We start from the raw sequence: 13,242 nt of genomic DNA on the forward strand, positions 1-13,242 counted from the left end.
TCGTTCAGATATCAGTTCCTCACGTGAGAGTCTTGCAGCTATGTAGCCTCCACGGGCCCTTTCCTGCGGTCTGGAGGGGGTCGTGGGCATGGTTGCATAGCCAGCCTGATTGTTTGGCCCTAGGTCAGCGTCCAGCCCCTCGTCGTCCTCTTCCTCTCTCTCCTGAGGTGGACCATCAGTCCCTTCTGGCAATTCTTGGCCCCTCCTGATAACCAGGTTGTGCAGTATCCAGCACACGACCACGAATTTACCTACTTGCTCAGGGTTGTATTGTAGCTCTTCTCCTGAGTTGTCCAGACATCTGAATCACTGCTTAAGCACAGTTATTGTTTTGTGAACCACATTGCGTGTGTCTCTGCGGCTCTGGTTGTATCGCTTCTCGGCCTCGGTGTGGCTGTAACGCAGGGGGTCATCAGCCAGGTAGCGAGGCCATATCAGTTATCATCAAGCATCCAGCATTGTCCATGTGGCTGACTCTTAAAGATGTCAGAGACAGCACTCTCACGCAGGATGTGAGCCTCATCGAAGGTGCCCGGACATTTGGCATTCACTGCCATTATGATCTGGTTGTGATCGACAACTAGTTGGATCTTCAGGGAGTGAAATCCTTTTCTGTGACGAAAAAGCTCTGGGTCCTGAGAAGGTGCCCGCATGGCGATGTGAGTTCATTGTATTGCTCCCTGCACCCTGTGGAACTTAGCGATGCGGTAGAATGCTCCAGCCCTGTCAGTCTGAGCCTCCGTGGTCATGGGGAAGCTGATAAAGTCCATCCTTCGCATGTACAGGACCTCCGTGACCTGTCTAATGCAGCGATGGGTGGCACGGTGAGACAGAGGGCAAATCTCGACCGCGGAGGCCCGAAAGGTACCAGACACGTAGAAAGACAGTGCCGCGGTGACCTTGACCTTGACCGACACTGATGTTCTGATGGCAGGCCGCATATGTGGCCTGATGAGCTCACATATTTCATTGATCACCACCTTGTGGAAGCGCAGTCTCCGAAGGCAGATGTGGTCGGACATGTCGAGGTAAGACCTCTTTTCCCTGTATGTGCAAGGTGTGTATGGTCTGGCCCTCCTCCTCATTCTTGCATGTCTCAAATTGGGGAAATGATGACGTGTATCACACATTGAGCCATTTGCACTCTGCAGCATCTGTGTATTAATCAATGCAGGCTGAGAAATGGCTGGCCCCATTGCAATGAAAGTATAATAGCGATTGATCAGAAGGAATAATTTCCTCACTAAAATACATCTAGAGTAAACCCCCAAAATAGTCCAGAGTCTGAAAATACGTCTGTTGAGATGGTCACTTCACCTGAGAAGAACTCCAGATTCAATCCAAACTCCAGCGAAGTTGAAGCAGCCTTTTGAATGAAGCGACCTGCGATTTAAAAAATAGCAGCCACACTGCTGGCTTTAGTTCAGAACAGTTCCACTTTTTCTGGGCATTTTTCTGGGTGAGCGATATTGTGGAAGATATGTGTGCGAGGTGCTGAAAGTGACGGTGGGCGATCTCCTGGGCGTTAGTTTCGCCAAATGTGCTCTTTACGACAAAAAAAATGGGCCATCGGTATTATTGAATCTCGGCATTAATTCCATGTCGAAAGTAATGCTGGGCAATATTATGGGTGTTGATTTCGCCCGTTCTGATGATTCCACCCAAAAAAACTGGGCGGGCGGTATTACTTTTTTTCCTGGCGTTAAGCACATGGCGAACGTATTGCTCGGTGATAAGCTTCCGAGAAATGCCCGTCAGTTTCCATTTTGTGGCTAAATGGGAGATATACGTCATTTCAGCAGTAAAATGGATGTTAAGTGGCCGTTAAGCATGCAAACAATGTGGAAAATCTAGCCCATAGAGTTACAGAGTTGCAGTGTTACAGAGTTACAGAGTGACAAAGTTACAGGGTTAGATAATGAGAGTGTGACAGAGTTACAGAGTGACAGAATGACAGAATTACAGAGTGACAGAGTTACAGTTTGACAGAGTTATAGACTAATAGTGCCACTGAGATACAGAGTGACAGAGTTACAGATTTACAGCATGGCAGAGTGATGGAGTTACAGAGTTATGGAGTGGCAGAGTTAGAGCATGATAGAGTTACAGAGTTACAGCACAACAGAGCTACAGAGTTACAGAATGACAGAGTTACAGAGTGACTGAGTTACAGAGTAATAGTGCAACTGAGTTACAGAGTTACAGTGCGACAGAGTTACAGAGTTACAGTGCGACAGAGTTACAGAGTTACTGAGTGATGCAGTTACAGAGTTACAATGTGACAGAGTAATAGTGCAACTGAGTTACAGAGTTACAGTGCGACAGAGTTACAGAGTTACAGTGCGACAGAGTTACAGAGTTACAGAGTGACAGAGTTACAGAGTTACAGAGTGATTAAAGGGATAAATTCCCTGCCCTGGTGGGACCTTGGTATAAGTTTGGAGGTTCCTTCGTGGATCCGGATATGCTCACATGCTCTCGTCATTGTACAGTTTTTGAATGTGATATACTTGTTGAGTATTTCTTGTAAAAGGAGAAGTCAGGCGCTCCGGATTCAATGGGAGGCCGTAGTTAACAAACCTTGATGTAACTTTCTGTATCTATATGGTAACAGTGCGATGCACGGTTATATTTCAGGGATGTGTATTCGGGGTGTTTTAAAAGTAAAAAGGGATAGGATTGGTTGGGAACCACAATGCTTGTTCATCAGCGGATGTTGATATGTTCTAGAAGACTCTTGAAATATCATAGGGGGGACTGTAAGCATCGGATCCCCAAGGATTTGTCAGACATTATCTGGACATTGCGTTTTAATCCCCAAGGATTTGTTGGACATATTTTTATCACCTCAGAAAAAGCTGGAAGCTATTTGTGGGAGAGGCCCAGGTACTTCTCCATGTTGGACTTAGAATGATGGGCAGGGAGCCTGGGAAGGCAATGGCCAAGATAAGGCAATTCATCGCAGGCGATGAGCAAATGGAGAGTCCATTGTTAAGCAATGTGCACTCGTCAAAGGTAGAGCAAGTGAACTGATCAGTGATCGAGCCATTACCTGGATGAGATACCAGAACAAGAGAAAGCCATTAAGCTCAGACCAGTCGGAAGTGAAAACCCATCACTGGACTCAAAACAGGAAGCCTCGAAAACAAGGAAAAAACTTTATTGGGCCAAAAGAAGACAGACCCACAGGAGGCCTCAAAATAACAACAAACTTTATTCAGCCTGAAAGGGCAGACAATATGGGGGTATGAAAGGCCGTGTGGCCAGAGCTCTCTCTCTTGCTCTCACTCGCTTCGCCTCTACAAGGACCAAGCCTTCTGTGTGGGACGGAGAGAAGAAACCAGAAGAGACATGTTTATCATCAGGAGAAGCAGCGAGTAAGCCAATGAACTGGTGAGCATCATCTCTGCACACGCATCTTTATTTTAAGATCACAGCCACGGTGTGAGGGGGTATCGTGCGTTCTCCCAACCAATCTTAGGGGTTTTCAGGGGAGGTTTTAGACGTGGGTACTTCGCGATAGGGGCCTGTTTAGATCGACCAGACTGTGTATTGTGCTGCACTTGTTTGTTTTACACACCAGGGTGTGTGTGGTTTTACTGGGTGCAGGTGTGTGTTTTAACTTTAATAAAAGCATTGCCAGTTGAGACGAAGGTATTCATCCCTGACTCATTAATCTTTCAGTACAATAATGACTTCCAGCTCTAGAACTATTGTAAAGTGGGGGTGCCTCAAAAACACCCAAGGAAAACGACTTACACCCTTATTCCCAGAATTACAGCGTGACAAATTTAAAGAGTTACATGATGACAGAGTAATCGAATTACAGCATGACAGAGTGCCAGAGTTGCAGTGTGACAGACTGACAGTGTGACAGAGTTACCAAATTACAGCGTGACAGAGTTACAATGCAACAGGGTGACAGAGTTACAGAGTTACAGCACAACAGACTGACAGTGTGACAGACTTCCAGAGTGACGGATTTGCAGCATGACAGATTTACAGAGTTACAGTAGGACAGAGTTAGAGTTAAAGAGTTAAAGTGCGACAGACTTACTGAGATATCGCATGACAGAGTGACCGTATAATAGAGTTACAGAGTTACAGAACTAGGGAGTTGAAGAGTAACAGCATGACGGAGTGACAGTAATACAGATTTATAGAGTTACAGTTACAGCGTGACAGAGGTACAGAGTTACAGAGCTATAGCGTTACAGAGTGACAGGGTTAGTGTATGACAGTGTGACAGAGTTACGGAGTAACAGAGTTACAGTGTGACAAAGTTACTGAGTGATGGAGTTACAGTTTGACAGAGTTACAGACTAATAGTGCGACTGAGATACAGAGTGACAGTTACAGATTTACAGCATGGCAGAGTGACAGTTACAGAGCGACAGAGTTACAAAGTGATAGTGTTATTGAATTACAGCATGACAGAGTGACAGAGTTATAGAGTGACAGAATTACAGAATTACAGAGCGACAGAGTTACAGAGTTAGAGCGTGACAGAGTTACTGAATGACAGAGTTAGAGTGACAGAGTTACAGTGTGACCGAGTTATAGAGTGACAGAGTTACAGTTTGACAGAGCGACAAAGTTACAGAGTTCGAGTGTGACAGAGTTACTGAGTGACAGATTTAGAGTTACAGTGTGACAGAGTTACAGCGTGACAGAGTTACAGAGTGACAGTGCGACAGAGTTACAGAGTGACAGTGTTACAGAGTGATTAAAGGGATAAATTCCCTGCCCCGGTGGGACCTTGGTATAAGTGTGGAGATTCCTTCGTGGATCCGGATATGCTCACATGCTCTCGTCATTGTACAGTTTTTGAATGTGATATACTTGTTGAGTATTTCTTGTAAAAGGAGAAGTCAGGCGCTCCGGATTCAATGGGAGGCCGTAGTTAACAAACCTTGATGTAACTTTCTGTATCTATATGGTAACAGTGCGATGCACGGTTATATTTCAGGGATGTGTAATCGGGGTGTTTTAAAAGTAAAAAGGGATAGGATTGGTTGGGAACCACAATGCTTGTTCATCAGCGGATGTTGATATGTTCTAGAAGACTCTTGAAATATCATAGGGGAGACTGTAAGCATCGAATCCCCAAGGATTTGTCAGACATTATCTGGACATTGCGTTTTAATCCCCAAGGATTTGTTGGACATATTTTTATCACCTCAGAAAAAGCTGGAAGCTATTTGTGGGAGAGGCCCAGGTACTTCTCCATGTTGGACTTAGAATGATGGGCAGGGAGTCTGGGAAGGCAATGGCCAAGATAAGGCAATTCATCGCAGGTGATGAGCAAATGGAGAGTCCATTGTTAAGCAATGTGCACTCGTCAAAGGTAGAGCAAGTGAACTGATCAGTGATCGAGCCATTACCTGGATGAGATACCAGAACAAGAGAAAGCCATTAAGCTCAGACCAGTCGGAAGTGAAAACCCATCACTGGACTCAAAACAGGAAGCCTCGAAAACAAGGAAAAAACTTTATTGGGCCAAAAGAAGACAGACCCACAGGAGGCCTCAAAATAACAACAAACTTTATTCAGCCTGAAAGGGCAGACAATATGGGGGTATGAAAGGCCGTGTGGCCAGAGCTCTCTCTCTTGCTCTCACTCGCTTCGCCTCTACAAGGACCAAGCCCTCTGTGTGGGACGGAGAGAAGAAACCAGAAGAGACATGTTTATCATCAGGAGAAGCAGCGAGTAAGCCAATGAACTGGTGAGCATCATCTCTGCACATGCATCTTTATTTTAAGATCACAGCCACGGTGTGAGGGGGTATCGTGCGTTCTCCCAACCAATCTTAGGGGTTTTCAGGGGAGGTTTTAGACGTGGGTACTTCGCGATAGGGGCCTGTTTAGATCGACCAGACTGTGTATTGTGCTGCATTTGTTTGTTTTACATACCAGGGTGTGTGTGGTTTTACTGGGTGCAGGTGTGTGTTTTAACTTTAACAAAAGCATTGCCAGTTGAGACATTAATCTTTCAGTACAATAATCACTTCCAGCTCTAGAACTATTGTAAAGTGGGCGTGCGTCGAAAACACCCAAGGAAAACGACTTACACCCTTATTCCCAGAATTACAGCGTGACAAATTTAAAGAGTTACATGATGACAGAGTAATCGAATTACAGCATGACAGAGTGCCAGAGTTGCAGTGTGACAGACTGACAGTGTGACAGAGTTATCAAATTACAGCATGACAGAGTTACAGTGCAACAGGGTGACAGAGTTACAGAGTTATAGCACAACAGACTGACAGTGTGACAGACTTCCAGAGTGACGGATTTGCAGCATGACAGATTTACAGAGTTACAGTAGGACAGAGTTAGAGTTAAAGAGGTAAAGTGCGACAGACTTACTGAGTTATCGCATGACAGAATGACAGTATAATAGAGTCACAGAGTTACAGAACTAGGGAGTTGAAGTGTAACAGCATGACAGAGTGACAGTAATATAGATTTACAGAGTTACAGTTACAGCATGACAGAAGTACAGAGTTACAGTGCGACAGAGTTACAGAGTTAGAGTGTGACAGAGTTATGGAGTAACAGAGTTACAGTGTGACAGAGATACTGAGTGATGGAGTTACAGAGTTACAGAGTGAAAGATTACAGAGTGATAGAGTTACAGTTTGACAGAGTTACAGATTAATAGTGCCACTGAGATACAGAGTGACAGTCACAGATTTACAGCATGGCAGAGTGACAGTTACAGAGCGACAGAGTTACAAAGTGACAGTGTTACAGAATTACAGCATGACAGAGTGACAGTGTTACAGAGTTACAGTGTGACCGAGTTATAGAGTGACAGAGTTACAGAACGACAGTTACAGAGTTAGAGCGTGACAGAGTTACAGAGTGACAGGGTTACAGAGTGACAGAGTTATAATGTGACAGAGTTACAGCGTGACAGAGTTACAGAGTTACGGAGTTACAACATGACAGAGTTATTGAGTGATGGAGTTACAGAGTTACAGCGTGACAGAGTTACAGAGTTACGGAGTTACAGCGTGACAGAGTTACTGAATGACTGAGTTACAGAGTTATAGTGCGACAGAGTTACAGAGCAACCAAGTTACAGTGTTATAGTGCGACTGACTTACAGAGTGACAGAGTTACTGAGTGACAGTGTGACAGAGTTACAGTGTGACAGATTTATAGAGTGACAGAGTTACAGAGTGAAAACGTTACAGAGCGACTGAGTTACAGAGTTACAGCATGATAGCGTTACAGAGTTACAGTGCGATGGAGTTACAGTGCGACAGAGTGACAGAGTTACAGAGTTACAGCACGACAGAGTTACGGAGTTATAGAGTTACAGTATGACAGAATTACAGAGTTACAGTGTGACACAGTTACAGAGTGAGAGAGTCACAGCGTTACAGAGTTACAGAATGACAGAGTTACCGTGTGACAGAATTACAGGGTTACAGTGTGACAGAGTTACAGCGATACAATGTGACAGAGTTACAGTGACAGGGTGACAGAGTTAAAACATGAGAGTGATAGAATTACAGTGTGACAGAGTTACAGCATCACAGAGTGACATAAGAACATTAAAACATAAGAAATAGGAGCAGGAGTAGGCCATATGGCCCCTCGAGCCTGCTCCGCCATTTAATACGATCATGGCTGATACAATCATGGACTCAGGCCCACTTCCCTGCCCGCTCCCCATAACCCCTTATTCCCAGAATTACAGCACGGCAAAGTTGAAGAGTTGCATGATGACAGAGTAATCGAATTACAGCATGACAGAGTGCCAGAATTGCAGCGTGACAGACTGACAGTGTGACAGACTTCCAGAGTTAGAGTTAAAGCGTGACAGATTTACAGAGTTACAGTGTGACAGGGTTGTGGAGGTACAGCACGACATAATGACAGATTTGCAGCATGACAGATTTACAGAGTTACAGTCGGACAGTTAGAGTTACAGAGTTAAAGTGTGACAGACTTACAGAGTTATAGCATGACAGAGTGACAGTATAATAGAGTTACAGGGTTACAGAACTAGGGAGTTGAAATGTAACAGCATGACAGAGTGACAGTATGACAGATTTACAGAGTTACAGACTTACGAGAGAGTTATAGATTCATAGAGTAACAGCGTGACAGAGTTAGAGAGTTACCGAGTTACAGTGCAGCACAGTTGCAGTGTGACAGAGTTACAGGGCTACAGAGTTACTGAGTGATAGAGTTACAATATGACAGTGTGACAGAGTTACAAAGTGACAGAGTGACCGAGTTACAGAGCTACAGATTTACAGAGTGACAGAGTTACAGAATAATAGTGCAACTGAGTTACAGAGTGACAGATTTACAGAGTTACAGCATGACAGAGTGACAGTTACAGTGCAACAGTTATAGAGTGACAGAGTTACAGAGTTACAGAGTTACAGTGCAACATATTTACAGAGTAACAGTGTTACAGAGTTACAGAGTGACACTGCTACAGAGTTACAGTGTGACAGTGTTACAGAGTGACAGAGTTATAGAGTGACAGAGTTACAGAGTGACAGTGTTAGAGTTACAGCATGATAGAGTTACAGAGTTACTGTGCAACAGAGTTACAGTGTTACAATGAGACAGAGTTACAGAGTTACAGTGTGACACAGTTACAGATTGACAGAGTTATAGTGTGACAGAATTACAGAGTGACAGGGTTACAGAGCAAGAGTTACAGAGTTACAGTGCAACAGAGTTACAGCTTTACAGGATGACATAAAAACATAAGAAATGGGAGCAGGAGTAGGCGATATGGCCCTTTGAGCCTGCTGCGCCATTTAATACGATCATGGCTGATCTGATAATGGACTTCTCTTCCCGTTCCCCATAACCCCTTATTCCCAGATTTACAGCGCGACAAAGTTGAAGAGTTGCATGATGACAGAGTAATCGAATTATAGCATGACAGGATGCCAGAGTTGCAGTGTGAAAGACTGACAGTGTGACAAAGTTACCACATTACAGCGTGACAGAGTTACAGTGCGACAGGGTGACAGAGTTACAGACTTCCAGAGTTAGAGTTAAAGCATGACAGGTTTACAGAGTTACAGCATGACAGCATTGTGGACGTACAGCATGACAGTGTGACAGATTTGCAGCATGACAGGTTTTCAGAGTTACAGTAGTACAGAGTTAGAGTTACAGAGTTAGGGCTAGACTTTCCATTAGTTTTGCATCGCCGCTGCCCACTTAACATCCATTTTAACACTGAGGTATACCGCCAAGATATCGCCCAATTAGCAACAAAATGGAAACTAACAGCCATTTAGCGCTCACTTATCGGCCAGCATTAATTTCGGCATTTACTTAACGCCGCTAATGAATAATACCGCCCTCCCATTTTTTTTGCCGTAAAGATCAGAATAGCTGAAACTAACACCCATAATATCGGCGAGCATTACTTTCGGCACCTCGCCCACATATTGCCGAAAATATCGCTTGCCGAAAAAAATACTGAGGAAAAGTTGCTCTCACCTGACCTTAACCCAGCGGTATGGACGCCATTTTGTAAATCGGAGGTCAGTTCATATAAAAGGCTGCTTCAACATCTGGGGAGTTTTGATGTATTCTCGAGTTATTTTAAGGTGATTTGAAAATCTGAACAAACATCTTATCATACTGTGGACGATTTGAATTTATTTTAGGTGTTTTAATAGATAAATTTATTGTTTGTGGACAATAGGTATAATACTGATTGTTATTGTAATAGGACCTGTAATTTCTTAGCCTGTCTTGATGACTACACACAAGCTGCAGACTAGAGATGGCAGAAGGTATATTGAAGAGCATTATGTGCCCAATCAAAGAGGTGGCAGACTGAGGAGGAGGACTTACGGGGAGAAGCGGTCTTATCTGAACTTGTCTGATAACACGTGGCTTAGGAGACTGCGCTTCCGGAAAGAGGTTATCAGTGAAATGCCAGCTCATCAGGGGAGACCTGCAGCCTGCCAGCACCATCAGGACCGCACTGTCCGTTGAGGTAAAGGCACTTTCCTTCTATGCATCGGGTTCCTTTCAGGCCTCAGCTGGCGACATTTGCGCTATATCTCAGGATGCCACACATTGCTGCATTCGACAGGTGACTGAAGCCCTTTACGCACGCAGGATGGACTTTATCAGCTTCCCTATGACCAGGGAGGCAGAGGCTGAGAGGGCTCTAGGATTCTCCAAAATAGCAAACTTCCCCAAGGTGCAGGGAACAATAGATTGTATGCACATCGCCATGCGGGCACCTTTTCAGGATGCAGAGGTTTTTCGGAACTGAAAGGGATTCCACTCCCTGAATGTGCAACTCATTGTCGACCACAGGCAAATTATAATGGCAGTAAATGCAAAATTTCCGGTCAGCATCCATGATGCTTACATTCTGCGTGAGAGCGCTGTATCTGACATGTTTACCAGTCAGCCACAAGGTCAATGCTGGATGCTTGGTGACAAAGGATATGGCCTCGCCACCTGGCTGATGACCCCTCTGCGTAATACCCAGATAGAAGCTGAGAAGTGATACAATGAGAGCCACATGGACATGCATAATATCATCGAGAAGACAATTGGAGGTCTTTAGATGCCTGGACCACTCAGGAGGCGAGTTACAATACCACCCTGAGCAGGTAGCTCAATTCGTGGTGGTGTGCTGCATGCTGCATAACTTGGTTATCAGGAGGGGACAAGAATTGCCAGAAGGGTCTGACGGTCCACCTCAGGAGAGAGAGGAAGAGGAGGATGAGGAGGTGGATGATGAGCTCGGGGCAGACAACCACCTCTTTGGGCACATAATGCTCTTCAATATACCTTCTGCAGCATGTGCGTAGTCATCAAGACAGGCTAAGAAATTACAGACCCCATTACAATAACAATCAGTATTATACCTACTGTTCACGATGAAACCATGCCCCCACCCCCCCTTATAAACTGCAGGAAAGGGCCCATGGTGGCTACATAGTTGCAAGACTCTTACGTCAGCAGCTCATAAATGAGCGCTTTGCTTGAAATAACGTTGGTGGTATTTACAAAGCTGCAAGACTGCTGTGTCTGCAGATCATACATGAATGGTGTGCATTATCTTGGTGTTAGTTAAAGTTAAAGTTGATTCAAGTTACATTGAATTATCCCCTTTCATGTTAAGGAATCATCAGTGTTTAACGTTACAGCTATCTGAGAAAATGCGCAACAATGTTATGTTAAATAAAACATTTTTAATGATACCATTTGTATAAAATCATAATTATAACTCTAAAAACACCACCCCACCTCCACCCCACCCCACAACAAATAACATTTATATCATTTATTAAATTTTTTAAATTTCCAACAAGACTTCAAACACAGAGAGCACAAATGCAAAAAAACAAGGCGCCCCCTCCTCCTCCCCCAAACCTCCCAACATTTATTCAGTAGCAACAACAATAACATCGATACTCTCACAACTACACCTCCTGCGGCCAACCACCTCACTTTCCTTTTCCCCCCTGCTTCTCCCTATCTCTACCCCTTCCCCATCCGACTCCAAGCCACCTTGCTGCAGTGCTCCTCAGGCGCTGCTTCATTGAGGCGGATGTCGGCAGATCCGCTGGTTGGCCGGATGCTGGAGAGGATGGTCCTGAGGAGGGAACGTCCTCTGAGCCAGAAGCAAGAGCTTCCTCCTGGCTCGCATGTGTCGTTGGCAATGGGGTTGCGGCACCTTGGGGTTCAGTGCCGCATTCCGGGAACACTGGTAGTCTTGTGGCACCCGTGTTCCTGGCTATCACCTCCAGGGCCATCGCTATCCGCGGCATGTACACTGTCATGGTCGCAGACATGGTAGCCATCTGTTGGGATATGCCCCCCATGGTCTGGAGGATCTGCTGACCTATGCCAACACTCCTCCTGGATAAATGTACCATGTCCCCGCTGAGATCTGCTGCTCGTGGAGCAGTCCTGCTGCATCAAACCAACCTCCGTGGGATCGGTGCCGGCATGGAGACACTTGGGGTGCCTTGCGGCAAAGTGCTTGGGCCCGCTAACTCCACGGTGGAGGAGGACATGTCCGCAGGAGCACTAAATGTCATCAGTGTAGTTGACATGATGGAGCTTGTTGTTGCAGGCTCCTCAAACTCCTCACTGTTGTCAATGGAGAGGGCACCCTGCAGTTCCACGGGCGAGATTCAGGGCTCCTCACCAGCAGAAGCACGATCCACCGCCGCCACCGCCGCCGGATCGCCTCGGTGTTGTTGGCTGAGCTACAAAACATAAATGAGGTTATTAGAGGAGAAGGGGGTCAGAGGATGATTCAAATGCTATACACAGCATATACACGAGAACAGCACTACTACTATCAAAATAATCACAGACATCACATTTAATTAACATAACCAAATTCTGCATTACAATGATTTTCATGAGCCCATCATTAATTAGATAACACTTTCATCAATCATCTGTCAAATATTGTTCGGATATGAGTGGGTGTGGCATCTATTAACTTTACATCACGCAATGATGTATACTTTACTCACGTGGCATTACGTCAGGTTCTGTTGCTGCATGCGTTGCCGACCGGGTAGTGCCAGTGCCCGCTCCTCAATGTCGGTCAGCTCAAACATCACTGGTGGGCCGCCCACCATGTGCCGCTGCTCGGCCCGATTCTTCAAAAGCCTCATCTGCAAAAGGTAACAACAGCACGGCATGGCTTAAGATCATTGCAAGTACTGTCACAGATACTGATACAACACATAACTGACAGATGTTACAATTATTATTATGATTATTATTATTATTATTAATAACTTAAAGACGTACACCGTAAATGTATATTTTGAGTAAAACATTGCCGGTCTTACTGCAATACATCAGATCTGAATTTATTCACTCATTACACTTACAATTCAAATTAAATAAATTTATAAGTAAATGTAAAAAACGTAATACTTAATCTGCTGGATCCGACAAGGTCGTTCCAGCACTTGCGGCACTGGTTGCCCTGACACACCTTGTGCGTCGCTGACGAGACCACCTCAGCTACCTCAGTCCAAATTTTCTGGCAAACCTTCGGGGTAGGCTTCCCATGCCCACCCTGGGTCAATTGACCCCAACGGACTCCACCTCCTGCAGGAGGGCAGCATTTGCCTCGTCAGAGAATCTCCTTGCTCGTCTTTGTCCTCCCAACTCCATTTCCTCTCCAACTTCACTGCTGTCACCAGCCTCCTCCCCCTCCACATCATGTTGTCTCGCCTCCTCCATGCCTTCCATG

The sequence above is a fragment of the Pristiophorus japonicus genome, chromosome 1 (assembly GCF_044704955.1).
Source record: "Pristiophorus japonicus isolate sPriJap1 chromosome 1, sPriJap1.hap1, whole genome shotgun sequence".
Classification (NCBI taxonomy): Eukaryota; Metazoa; Chordata; class Chondrichthyes; family Pristiophoridae; genus Pristiophorus; species Pristiophorus japonicus.